This window comes from Desmodus rotundus, chromosome 11 (genome assembly GCF_022682495.2).
Source record: "Desmodus rotundus isolate HL8 chromosome 11, HLdesRot8A.1, whole genome shotgun sequence".
Taxonomy (NCBI): domain Eukaryota; kingdom Metazoa; phylum Chordata; class Mammalia; order Chiroptera; family Phyllostomidae; genus Desmodus; species Desmodus rotundus.
Genome location: NC_071397.1, coordinates 64,044,570 through 64,057,097, shown reverse-complemented (window position 1 = coordinate 64,057,097; position 12,528 = coordinate 64,044,570).

The window sequence follows — 12,528 nt, the reverse complement described above, 5'->3', positions numbered from 1 at the left end:
GGGGGGCCCAGGAATACACAGAAGAGTCGGACTGTGTGGAGAGCCTCATCAGGAAGGCCAGTTCTGAGCCATCCTCGAAGAACACTGAGACTCAATGTGACCTGGCTCTGTCCCAAAGGTAACCCTGTAAAGAAGCATAGAAAAGAAACTAGTATATTTCAGAAAGTACTTGTGATCCTCTGAAATTATGGAAGCACCCACTCTTTTCAATTAAGGGTTAACATTCCTAAGACAAAATTAATGGGTACCCAGCAAGGATATTACTCAATCTGAAATCAGAAGAAATCAAAGGTGAATAATCAGGAGGCTGAGGGTTGTCAGCACACAAAAAGCCACGATCTCTTGCCCAGTTTCCAGATCAAGTTTTGTGAACTTGGAACCTAATAATAGAACAAGAGGTTGGGTGTCTGGGAAGAAGGACCCTGCAGCATCGTGACAAGTGTACGAGTAATAATTCCTCCAGTTCTTCCCCAAAGTCCTGCGTGGCACTTGCGGTGGGTATACCTAGGAAAGCGTCACACTCAAACATCCTGAGGTCTGTTAAACACGAGGTCTGGCTTGACATTGATAACGGGAGACTCAAAGCGTCAATATGGCCCTCCTATTAGAGTGAGGACAAATGGATTCCAGGTAACAAGTGGAGGTGGCCTGGCCCACGTCTGGCTCACACCAGGCCCACCGAATCCATGGACACACCATCAATGGTCATTTCCACAGCCCCCAACTGTACAATTGAAGGCATATACTCCCACACTAATTCCTTGGTCTTTGGGGAAAGCCAAGTGGAAACATCTGAAACTTCACTCCTCTCAAACAAGTTCAAAATAATAAATCAAAAGCGATGTAGTTTCCTGGGAGAACGACAGATTAAAAACCCTAATGCAGGGTTGATGAACCTTACCTCCATTTAATTCTGGCTCCTGCAAAAACCAGAGAGATCCTAAAGGATGACAGTAAATGACTGCCACTCAGCCAAGACCAAGTGCAGCTGCTGCACCAGATGTGGTATCTTCGTTAGAGCAGATGTGCATGGCCTTGGGTAGGTGGAATGCAGCCACTGCCCTGCAAAATGCATTATTTTCCATCCCTATCAAAAAACAGGACCACAAGTAGATGACAGTGTACATTTATACTCTGGTATGGGGACTGTATCAATTCTCCCACCCTCTGTCATATATTATAATACAGTCCAAAAACACTGGACTAGTCAGACATCCCACAGAATATCACACTGGCCCATCATACTGATTAATTATGTTAATTGTATTGGATGAGCAGGAAGTAGCTAGTACCTTGCAGGCCTAGCTAAGCCAATGTACTCTGGAGGGTGGGAGACATACCCTATGAAGGTTCAGGAACCCACCATATCAGTAAAAAACTTAGGTATGCAGTGATCTGAGGAATGCCAGGCATCATCTCCAAAATAAAGGGTAAATTACAGCATCTTGCACATCCCTCCATGAATAAAAAAAGAAAAAAGGACAAAACTGCCTGGTTCCAGTAATGGGTACCTGGAACACATTCCTACCTCTCCCCAAGCACGGGGTCAGGGAAAGTGGGCAATAAAAGTATTGCTGGAAGCCAGTGCTACTGAGAAATGGCTGGCGATAATGCAACTATAAACAAAAGTGACTGAAAACCACTTAACCCAAATGCATGCCTACCCGCTGTGAGGATCCTGAAAGGTTACTCCACACCACCCAACAGAAGAAAAAGTTAGAGTGCAGATTTTTTTAAAAGTCCATGCAAGTGAACACATTGCTAGGGTCCCTCCCAGAGCCTTGGAAGGGGTCTATACATGTGAGAGGGCTGGGGTTTCAGCACCGTTAACTTCTAGGTTAATTCACTGGGGACCAGGAGAATGAGCATCTAGTTCGGACTGGAGGAGAGGGTGTCGAGACAGGGCGGGAACTGGATATGAGTGCTGAAGTTCTAACTCACGGTCCAGGGCCTCTTTCTATTCTTATGCATAGAAATGTTTTCACCACTGGAGTAATTGCCAAGGGCTTTTTGTTTATTTTATCGAGCTAGGTTCCATCACATATTCTTGTAATTAGGAACAGTTGGTGAAGTACAGATGCTGGGACAAGAGCCCACTCTCCCTCTTCCTCCAAAAGGAGAGTAACGAGACCAAGATTTTGGCTCCTTAGCTGCTGCTCTGGGTGGGAATTAGAAATACCTGCACATTCTTGCCATAGTCTAAAATTCAAGAGCCTCAGACCAAGGCACGAGCACTTGCCGCTTCAGTTCCCCATCTGCAGCTAGCGATGTTTCTTAGTCGGTGACTGCTGGGCGAATGGCACCACCGAGCTGCAAAATGTTGGTATTATTGCTTTTCCTCTTTGATCTCCTGGGGCAAGATAAATTCATGATACCGTAATTGTTTCCATGGCAGCAAATCATATTGTCCCAAACAGGGGATTTCATGACTTCATGGCTGGATTAAGAAAAAGGAGAAATCAGATTGAGAGCAAGAAATTTGCTCAAGCATAAATATTTTCAATGATAGCAAGGGGAATAGAGCAAATTACAGACAGGCGAAATTGCCTTTGGTTTAAATGTTCTTTGTACAAGTTCATCCCGGTGCAGAAGCCCCTTCTCCAGGCGTGTAATTTGTATAATGAGGCCTCTTCGCCTGAATTCACAGAAGGCTAATGGTGAAGCTCATCTATTTCAGGAAAGCTTCAGTGATGCTAATACTAATTGTTTTCCAGAAAATATCTGAATCTCTGCTGTAAGTGGTTTTGTTTGGCTTTTCTATTTGTTTGAGTATTTTGTTTGTTTGTTTGTTTTTACTCCCTTAAGGTTTTATCTACCTTAGTTCATTTGAAACAATCCAATTTCCAGATAAAAATGTGCCTTTTGTCATCTGAATATCTGTCAAGAACTGTCTCCTCACTAGGGCATCTGTTTCGCCTCTCGTAGGTTTCTCTTGACTTTATTCTCCTATTTCCAGTCTAGCCTTAGTTTCTATCTATGGCCTGAAAAGAAAGCAACATTTCTTTCTAATTTTTTGGTTGTTATTTCTGAAAGGTTTTTTTTTCCATCATTGTTTAGACCCCTTACGCCCCCCTCCCCACAGCAATCACCACACTCTTGTCCATGTCCCTGAGTCCTTTGTCCTTTTTGCTCCATCCCTCCACACCCTAGCCTCCCCCACCCCCCTTAGCTGTCAGCCTGTTCTCTGGGTCTCTGTCTGTCTCTCCTCCTCTCTCTCTTCTCTCTCATCGCCCCCTTTCTCTATCTCTCTAAATCCCCATCTCTCCACCAACCTCACCCCACTTCGTTCTTTGCATAGAGATATGCAGTACCTTCTAAGAGCGATGTCCTCCTCCCTTCCCTTTAACCTTCGAATACCCAGACTCTGCAAGTTTCTGCTGATTCATAAACCTCTTGCCAACCACCGCTCCTAGGAGAACAAGCTTTCCACTCTGTGCATACCCTGGAGATTCACTGCCTCCTGTCAAGGTGTCTCAGTGATCCTTCTGCATTCTTATACTAAAGACTCTACTTGTCGAATCCTGTACTGTGAATTACTCTTCAACATGACTCCATTAGTAAGTGGTCTGTGATCGTCAGTTTTATGTGTCAATTTGGGTAGACTGCAGTACTCAGTTATTTCACCAAGCACTACTCGAGGTGTTTCCGTGTAGGCATTGACAGTGTGGTTGACATCTTTAATAGTTGACTTTAGAGGGGATGAGCCTCAATATGTGGGTGGGCCTCATCTAATCAGCTGAAGGTCTTAAGAGCAAAAACAGGCTGCTCGAAGAAAAAATTCTGCCCCAGGACTGTAGCATCAACTTTCACCTGAGTATCCAGCCTCCTGCCAGCCCTACAGATTTAGGACTTTCCGGAACCCCAAGATCACAATACCCAGCCCTTAAAATAAATCTCTTTGTGTGTGCGTGTGTGTGTGTGCATTTCCTGGAGGAAACCTGACTGACAGATGCACATAAAGAGCACACTAGGTGGTCAGTGATATGCTGACCAATATACTGCGAGAAATACAAAGGACACACAAAATGTGGTCCATTTCCCCCAAAGAGTTTACAAGAGAAACAAGACTAACTGTGCCTGAAACAACAGCAGATTGTTACCTATAATAACTTAGATGTTCCGTATAGATGCCCAGGAGCTCATCAGAAAGAAAGATCAGTGAGGACTGGAGCAGTCAGGGAACATGTTGTGGGAAAAGTGCGCATTGAGCTGGCCTGGGGGAGATGGGAGGATTTTCACAGCAGAGGCTAGATGAGAAGGCACCCAGGCATGAACAGCCAAGCAGACAAAGGCGCAGAGGCAGTGCAGCCTGCTTAGGGGACCAGGAGGCCAGTGTGACTGGAGCAGGGAGCTTTTTGAGAACTTGGAAAGCAAGGTTGGAGGGGCAGACAGAGACAGGCTGTGGGGAGATGCTAATAAACCCTCCAAGGACTGTTTAGCCTTTGATGTGCTAAAGAGATCCTAGGATTTAGAGTGGAAGAGAACTTTGTGGCTGACTTCAATTTAACTACCTTGCCCACTCACCCATGGCTACTTGGTGGCAGAACCAGAGAACTGGGCTTCTTGACCCTAAGATCTAACTTTGTTCCCACTACTTCACTCTGCTTCTGGGTAGAACAGAGAGGTGATGCCATGAAAGTGGCATTGTGGAAAGACTGTCTTGTTGGTGGACAGTGGAGGCAGGGAGATGTCAGCAGAGGAGGATCCTGGGGGTATGAAGTGAGGGCCTCTGCTGGGGAAGTACAAGTGAGAGTAGAGTGAGAGGGGCATAGGTCATAAACCAACAGCTTCTTCTCAACCTTCACCCTTTCCCATGTCTCAGTGGTATGTTCCAGTGTTAGCGACTCTTCCCTGCAACTGCCATCCTTGTCTTCTCCAACACCTTCCTCTCCTCCCTCCTGTATTTATGCTCCTTCTCTTTGGCCTCATCGATGTAGGTGAGAAATAAGGATCTGAGAATATATATGATCCCCAAGGAATAAAGTGGAGAAAGAAAAAAGTACAGGTTAAGAACATGATCCTTGAAAACTGGAACAGAAAACAAAAGATATTGCAAAGAGTAAGAGACAAGAACCAAGACTGTAAAGAGAACAGCATCTCCAGAAGGAAGGAGATGCCAGCAATGTTAAACACAAAGGCATTCATTTGTGCACTGAACGAATGTTTATTGAACAGCTACTATGTGCTTAGCATGGTTGGATGTGCTAGAAATTCAATGTTAAGTGTAACAGAGTTACTGAAGAGTTACAGTCCAGTAGGGAAGAAGAGAAAGCACAGATAAAGATATATCAGGTGGTAATGAGGAGCTATAAAGAAAAGATAAAGGTGGATGAGGGGACAGATGAAGACAGGAGTATTGCCTTAGATAGGATGGCTAGGAAAGGCCTCACCGTGGAGGTGGCATCAGAGCAGGATGCTGGATGAAGTGAAGGAGCAAGCCAGGTAAACATCTGGGAAAGTGTCCAGAAATATCCAGATGGGGAGGGCACGGTAGCCTCCTTCTGGATGTCTGAACCCGCTTCAGGAGGTAAGTGGTGAGAGCATGAGATGAACAAGGAGAGGCAGTCTGGAGATTTGAGGGAGGAGATAAGGCCTGAAACAGCCGTCAGCACTGCTGGGGGAGGGAGCGTGGCCGGTGAATGGAAACCACGCCAGGTGGAGGCAGGGGTGCTGTAGTGGAGGCAGCGAGAATCAGAAGTGAGCCTGCTCTTTTCCTCAACAGGGACCCTGCTTCCATAGCACAATCCTTACTTGGTTCGCTGTCTGCCTCCAGAAAAAGCCAACCCTTCCTGAGTGCCCAGCTTGCCAGTGCCCCCATTTGTCCAGCTCCATGATGAGAACTTCTGAGAAATCTTCGGTTCATGTTTAGTCTTTACTTTATGCACCCAGTTCATTAGCAAAACCCACTGCTCCTCTTCTTTCCTGATGCCTGGCCTCTTCCCAGCCTTTCTCTTTGTGCTGTGGCAGCCTGAGAACACACTGGCCATTTCCCTGAGCACCCTCTTCCTCCTCAGACTGTTTCCTCCAAATGCATGTCCCTCCTCTACCGGTGGCCCTCACCACCTCAGCCAGGAGTATGATATCTTCCCCATCAGCATTATTTTGTTGAACCATTATTTTCTGTTTTGCTCTTCTTATCCTTCTTGGGCTGGGATTCTAACAGCTTTCCACATCACCAAAGGTAGAGCCCAGATGTGGAGCCTTTGTATGCAGGACCAGGGAGCCCTGCCTATCTTAGCCTCTTCATTGTGTCCCTCCCCCTCCTTGCAAACCTCTCCCTTAGCTGTGCCGCATGTTCACTTGCTCAGTGACGCCATCGGGGAAAACTTGCTGAATCGATCCAATACAGACCACAGGCCCCCCTGGCTCTCTCTGGCCATGTCATTCCAGCCATCCCTTCATCTTGTCACCACATTTGGGTGCTCATCTTCACCAGTCGCTCCTCACTCCCGGCACATAAATGTGATGTTGGGGAAACACACAGCTATGTATGGTGTGAGTCTACAGCATTGGCGTGTCAGCTCTAAGGATGGCTCCTCTCAGGTCCTTGATTGGGTAGCACAGGGGCCAGGTAGCACTGAGGAGACTGGGAGAGCCCGAGCTCAATGCTGTGCTCGTAGCTGAAAAACCAACAGCAGCAAGATGCAGCATTTCTACTCTGAAGCTTCATTCAAAGGCAGCAGCAGGGTACATCTAGTTATTCCAGCACAAGTGTACTGTGCGTCTATCCGCCTTCAATGGGTTGAAGTTACAGGAAAATGTATTCCCTTTCCAATCCCAAACCCCTATTCCCAACACAAAACAGCAAAGTCATGGGCCAGGAACTGTGATTTTAGCCTTTCACCAGAGTCTGCTCCTGGCTCCTGACGGAACTTGGAGGTCATCTGCTGGCCCTGTTCTTCAAAGGGAATGAACACCACCCGCCCGTGAACTAACTTGGCCTGAACAGCACCCTGGAGACTGGGAAACTGGCTTCAGAAGAGTGGGAAGGGCAGAGGACAAGCGGGAACTGAGACAGGGCGAGAACCCTCTCCCTCTCATGGAAATACCGGGTCAGGGGAAGGAAGTCTTCAATAGCTGACAGCCTCCAGTAGAAATGAAGAGCTGGCCACCCTTTGAGAGGCACTGTCACTGAGGAAGGGTGAGCCTGGGCCCTGACCTTTCCCCCAACCCCCAGGGGCACTGCCTGTCCGCCCTCCCATCCTTAAGTATGAAACCCTCTCTCCAGCTCACTCACACCCCACAGTCAGAGAAGCTGAGGCTATCCTGGGTGAACGCCCTGGGCTTAAGCACTAAGGCAACCCAGAAGTCTTCAGCAAACAAATCCCAGTGGTCTTTTTGGGTGAAATAGGCGGGGCGGGGGTGGGGAGAAGCATCGTTTTGAATAGCATCTCCAGTACTGACAGTGGTGAGCTGTGCAAATGAAGCGAAATCTTCAGGTTTTTGTCCTGAACGTCTCCACCGTGGAGAACAACAGGGAGATGTCGATCTCGTCTTTGTTTGCTGGGAAATTTAATAAGAACTCTCATCTCTGCGGTTTTCATTCTGTACTCTTAGCCAAATGCAAATACTGAAGCGCACGCTAGAGGTCGCTGTTTATTGCAATCTGTTTTAATCTCCCAAAATGGGGCGGGGCAGGGTGGAGGGGAAGTGGGGGGGTGACGGAAGGAGGGTTGCCTCTCTTCACCTAAGAGGGCGCAATGTGTGGTCAGAATGCACTGGTCTGCAGCTATATTGTCCTTCATTACGCAAGCAGAAGTGTAAAAGGGGAAAAAAGCAAATTGTCAATGGCACTTTGGATTAATTTGAATTATTTTTTAATAGGGCATGACTTGCGACATTTAAACATTTCCCCTATCGCTTTGCCTTCCCCTTCCTTACTAGCCAACCTCTCACTTCTTCCCAGGTGACTCATCAGTTGATCTAAGAATGTACAATAAAAAGGACTTGAATGAAAGTCCGGGTTTAAATACAGACCATACTTGCAGCTAGCCACTACCGCTGACACCCCAGGGCCGGTATCCTTCCCAGCTGGTTCTGTGCCCAGAATATAAAACAGCTAAGAAATAAAATGACAAGACAACAGATCTGATAACACTGTAAGCAATTACAGCCTCTCTTGATGCTGAGATTTCTAGAGATGCTACTTTAAGAGCAATTTTCTAATCAAAGCCGTTATTAATGAACCAGAGTTTAGCCTGGCCGACTCCTGTGATTTCTTTCCTAATTCTGATTATGTCCATCTGTTTCTTCTTTAGTCCTAACTTTGGAAACTGAAATTCTTTCATCATAGACCAATTCCAAAGGCAATATAGAGGCCAGAGGTGACAGAAAAGTCAGTGGTATTATTGTTTCAAGGCAAGTCACGAACCATTTATCTATTGTTTGCTGCATTTCCCCTCCTGCCCTTTACTCTAGATCCAGAGTAGAATCTGGATGGTGGTACACATAGTCTTTACACATGCAGACACCGGTGCAGGACAATATATGACTCAGTGTTAAGATCATGGCTAGTCCTGGCTGGCATAGCTCAGTGGATTGAGCACAGGCTGCGAAACAAACGGTCGCCAGTTTTGGAGAAAAGCCGCCCCAGCCTCTCCTCTGTGTTCCAGACACTCCAGCTCTGTCAGCGTCAGAGTTCTTAATGACTGGCTCCCACCTTTCCCTCTTACCCACTAAGTACACGGAACAGACCAATCAGAGTAGAAGACATGGGATATAGGACCCTCTCTCCTAGAGAGCTGACTCTTGGAACCCCCACAAAAGGGCCTGAGAGTGCAGGCAGCCTCGCTCACTCCAGATGATGGTCTGACTGAACAGACCCTGCTTATCTTTGTCCACTTCCAATTACTCAGTGCCTGCTGGCAAATACAAAAGTGCTAACTGCATCCCGTCCCCCATAGTGGCAGGTGACACAGAACTAGTTAAAAAACGGACAGAACATGAGCTAAGACGACATGGTCTGCTGAAGGTTTTTACAGGAGCTCAGAAACAGAAAACTTGACATCACTGGTGAATCAATGTGGCCTCTTCTCATAGTGGCTGAAGATGAAGTTCATTTCCACTTTCCCAAGCCATCTGCCTCCGGCAGCAGAATCCATTAGTATCGGTTTTCCATAAACCCAAACACTCTGCATCTCTATCTCAGGTTTGGCTAATGATTTCTCCTGTCCACTGCCCTTAACCACGCAACGTGCGCTTCATTTCTGACTAAGCTCGTGGCCCACGGTCTGCCTTCTGATGAGTCACATCAAATTTCCTGTTTGGTTTCCTTCATAGATGCATGGTTCCTGATGCTTTTACCCATCTTCTTGTGGTGCATCCGGCCCAAGAACACTTACCGCATGTGTCAAGTTCAGCAGCTGTACTTCTCACCACCACTACCCCAGGCAGGTGAAGACAGTTTCACATTTTACAAACGTTTTATTTCTTCCTCCTTCTCCTTTCTCCTTTTCTTCTCATTCTAATGATAGTGTGCTTTTATAACTCCAGGGTCCTAGATACATCATCTGTAATAGCACGTCTGATAAGCAAGAAGCACTAATAGGCCCATCACCAAGGTCTCCCCTTGGGAGGACAATGAGGCCAAGGAAACCCACAGCAGGGACGGTGGCCCCCAAGGCTCTACTGGCCATTTGAAGGAAGAAGTCAGGGCTTTTGGGTTTGCCCAATAGACCAGGGTGATTAGCAACATATGCAGAAGGCAGCTGTAGTGTCCATCAGTGGTTTTCAAAGTGGGCTTTACAGAGATGCAGAGGGGGAGGGGGAGAGGGAGAGGAAGAGGGAGAGAGGAAATGTGGAGAATAAGGAGAAGCAGGCTCTGGGCCCACTCCCCTGATTCAAGAACAGCAGCTCTGAGTTTATATTTACATTTTATAGAAGCTTTTCTTTGGAAGAAGGGTTTCTGCAGCCCCGAACATAAAAATCAAACATAAAAGTGCACCTGAAAGTTCACTGTGTTGGGAGGCAGGCCTTGGGTCCCAACCTACCTCCATGGCCTTTGGCAAGACACTGAGATTCTCAAGGCCTCCCTGCCACATCCAAAAGTGAAAGACTTGGACTAGGAGATGGCCAAGGCATTTCCAGTTTGATGATCTCCTCTTACATGTGATTTGCAACCTTTCGATGACTGTCAATTCCAAGTCAGAAAGACTCGGGACTGAATTCCAGCTCTGGAACTCAAGCTCTGTTACCTGGGTGGGAGCCTCCTCCTGCCCGACTTTCAGTTCAGCCTCCCCAGTGTTTCTCTGATTGTGTTAATGACCTTGCAAGGTTGCTGTGAGAATTAAAATTAATATATAAGACTGTGCTCAGCCCGAAGGAGTTGTTCACTAAGGGCAGCTATGACCCACCACGCTCTTTGTGCATGTACGTTTACCTCGGCCGTGGTGGTGGTTGGGACTTAGCCTGTGGGTGCCTGAGTGAAACTTCACCAATATGTCATACAAGGATATTTATAGCTACAAAAATTTCAATACCAAAAAAGGGGGGGTACTCTGTCTTCATCAATGAGAAACTAAATAAATAAATCATGGATTATGCCTCTGTATATTTGTATTTTGTGACCATGGGTAGGTTCATTGATCTGTTTTATCAAAAGTAAGATTATAATCTATCCTATTGTTTGTTTACCTCTTCATACTTCTCTATCAAAGCTAAGTTCAATAATTTTTTTAATCCTCACTTGAGGATTATAGATTTTAGAGAGAGAGGAAGGGAAACATTGATGTGAGAGAGAAACATCAGTTGGTTGCCTCCTGTATGCACCCCGACCAGGGATCGAACCTGCAACCTGGGTATAAGCCCTGACCCGGAATTGAACCTGCAACCTTTTGGTGTGTGGGATGATGCTCCAATCAACTGATCCACCTGGCCAGGGCATATAAATGTTACTTGAATGCAAACATTTTATATCCTATACCTATTCATTAAATACATAAGTGTGTACAGCGATGAGGCTGATGATGCAGGTGGTGATGCAGGTGGGCCACTTTGAGAGAGTGTAGGAACCCCAGGAGTCTTTTAGGCCCATTATCAACAAGGATCAGGCTCTTCAGATGGACTTCTTCCAGCTGGTCTTTTTTCCTGACCACCTCTGCTCCACTTGATGAATTATTTGGTCCTCCCTGGGATCTTCTCCAAATGAAAAAACTCTTTGACCCGTGTTTTTATTTTTCTTTGTTTTATAGCAGAGAAGCTAGGAGAAAGAAGAGTTTACAATTCTCACCAGGTCTCAAAATCTTTAACTGAATGTTCGGCGGAACATCACCAGGGTTCCCTGAGGACATAAACCCAACTTCTCAGTTTCAGTGTAGGTTTCTTAGCAGTTGGGCATGAGAGCGAACAGGCTCTACTCCCCAGATAATCTGTTCCACTCACAGAAAAAGCAGTTTCTTAATATTTCTTTTCCTAACTATGTTTAAAATCAAATACTCATTTTTCAGGCATGCAAGTCAGTGCTAATAAATATTTCCATCATACAGATTAAGCCCTCCCACCAATATTAGCCCAAAGATGAAGGATTTCTAGTCTAGGAAATACATTTATAAGTAAAATTGTTTGGTCCCCTTCTCACCTGTGAACATCCCACACATACCCACGTTGAATGTCATACTACTTCCTCTGGCTTCAGGCCCCCTTTACAACATCCTCCCAGGCCTGATTTCTTCTGAAGTGTGCCAAGCTCTACTCAACCCTTTCCCCTCCTTCCCCCAATACCCTTACACCCCTCGCACTCCCCTACACTCATACAAACTCAAATTTTCCTCCTTCCCACGTAAATAACAGTAGGAAAGTAAGCTAATTCACTAATTTAGTTCATAGTGTGAATGGCTGATGGCCTGATAATTTCCTCAAGGGAAGTAAAGGTTTTATCAGAGGCATTTAATGTAATTCTTTACCTTGCTGAGATTCTAAGTCCTCCAAATTTTCTTTCCTCCATCCCTAACCCAACCTAGAATCAGATGTTGGTCCACAGTCCTATTGTGGGAAAGATCCTTGGAGCTGATGAGATCTCAGTTCATCAAGAAGAAGGTGGCTTCTTTTTTTGGTAGACTGTTCTCCTGTGGTCTCAACTCCTTCCTACTTTGAATACCACATATTCTTCATTTTACTTCTTTCTTTTCTTTCCCTATAGCCCAGAGCCCAGAGGCCTTTGCTCTTTCTCTCTCTGTTCTTTTTCAGGACAGCTGGCAAGCATCCTTCTGCTCAGTATTACTTCCCATATTTTCTCTCGCTAGTGGCTACTGAGGTATCTGCGGACAGATCACAGAGAACCTCTTTTCTTATGACAACAGTCTCCCAGAGGCCAATCTTCCACACATAATCATGCATCCCCAGACTTGAGGAGCACAGGAGCACAGGAGCACAGTGCAGAGGGAAGTAGCTAGGAAGTGGGCTAAGACTGTAGCCAGTATCCATGAAACCATGATTGCTGCCAGTCAAGGGCCCTTGAAGGGTCTTGAGTGTGTTCGTGAGCAACACTGACTTTTCTGCTACTTCTGCCACTCCCCACCCTCAAGACTTCCC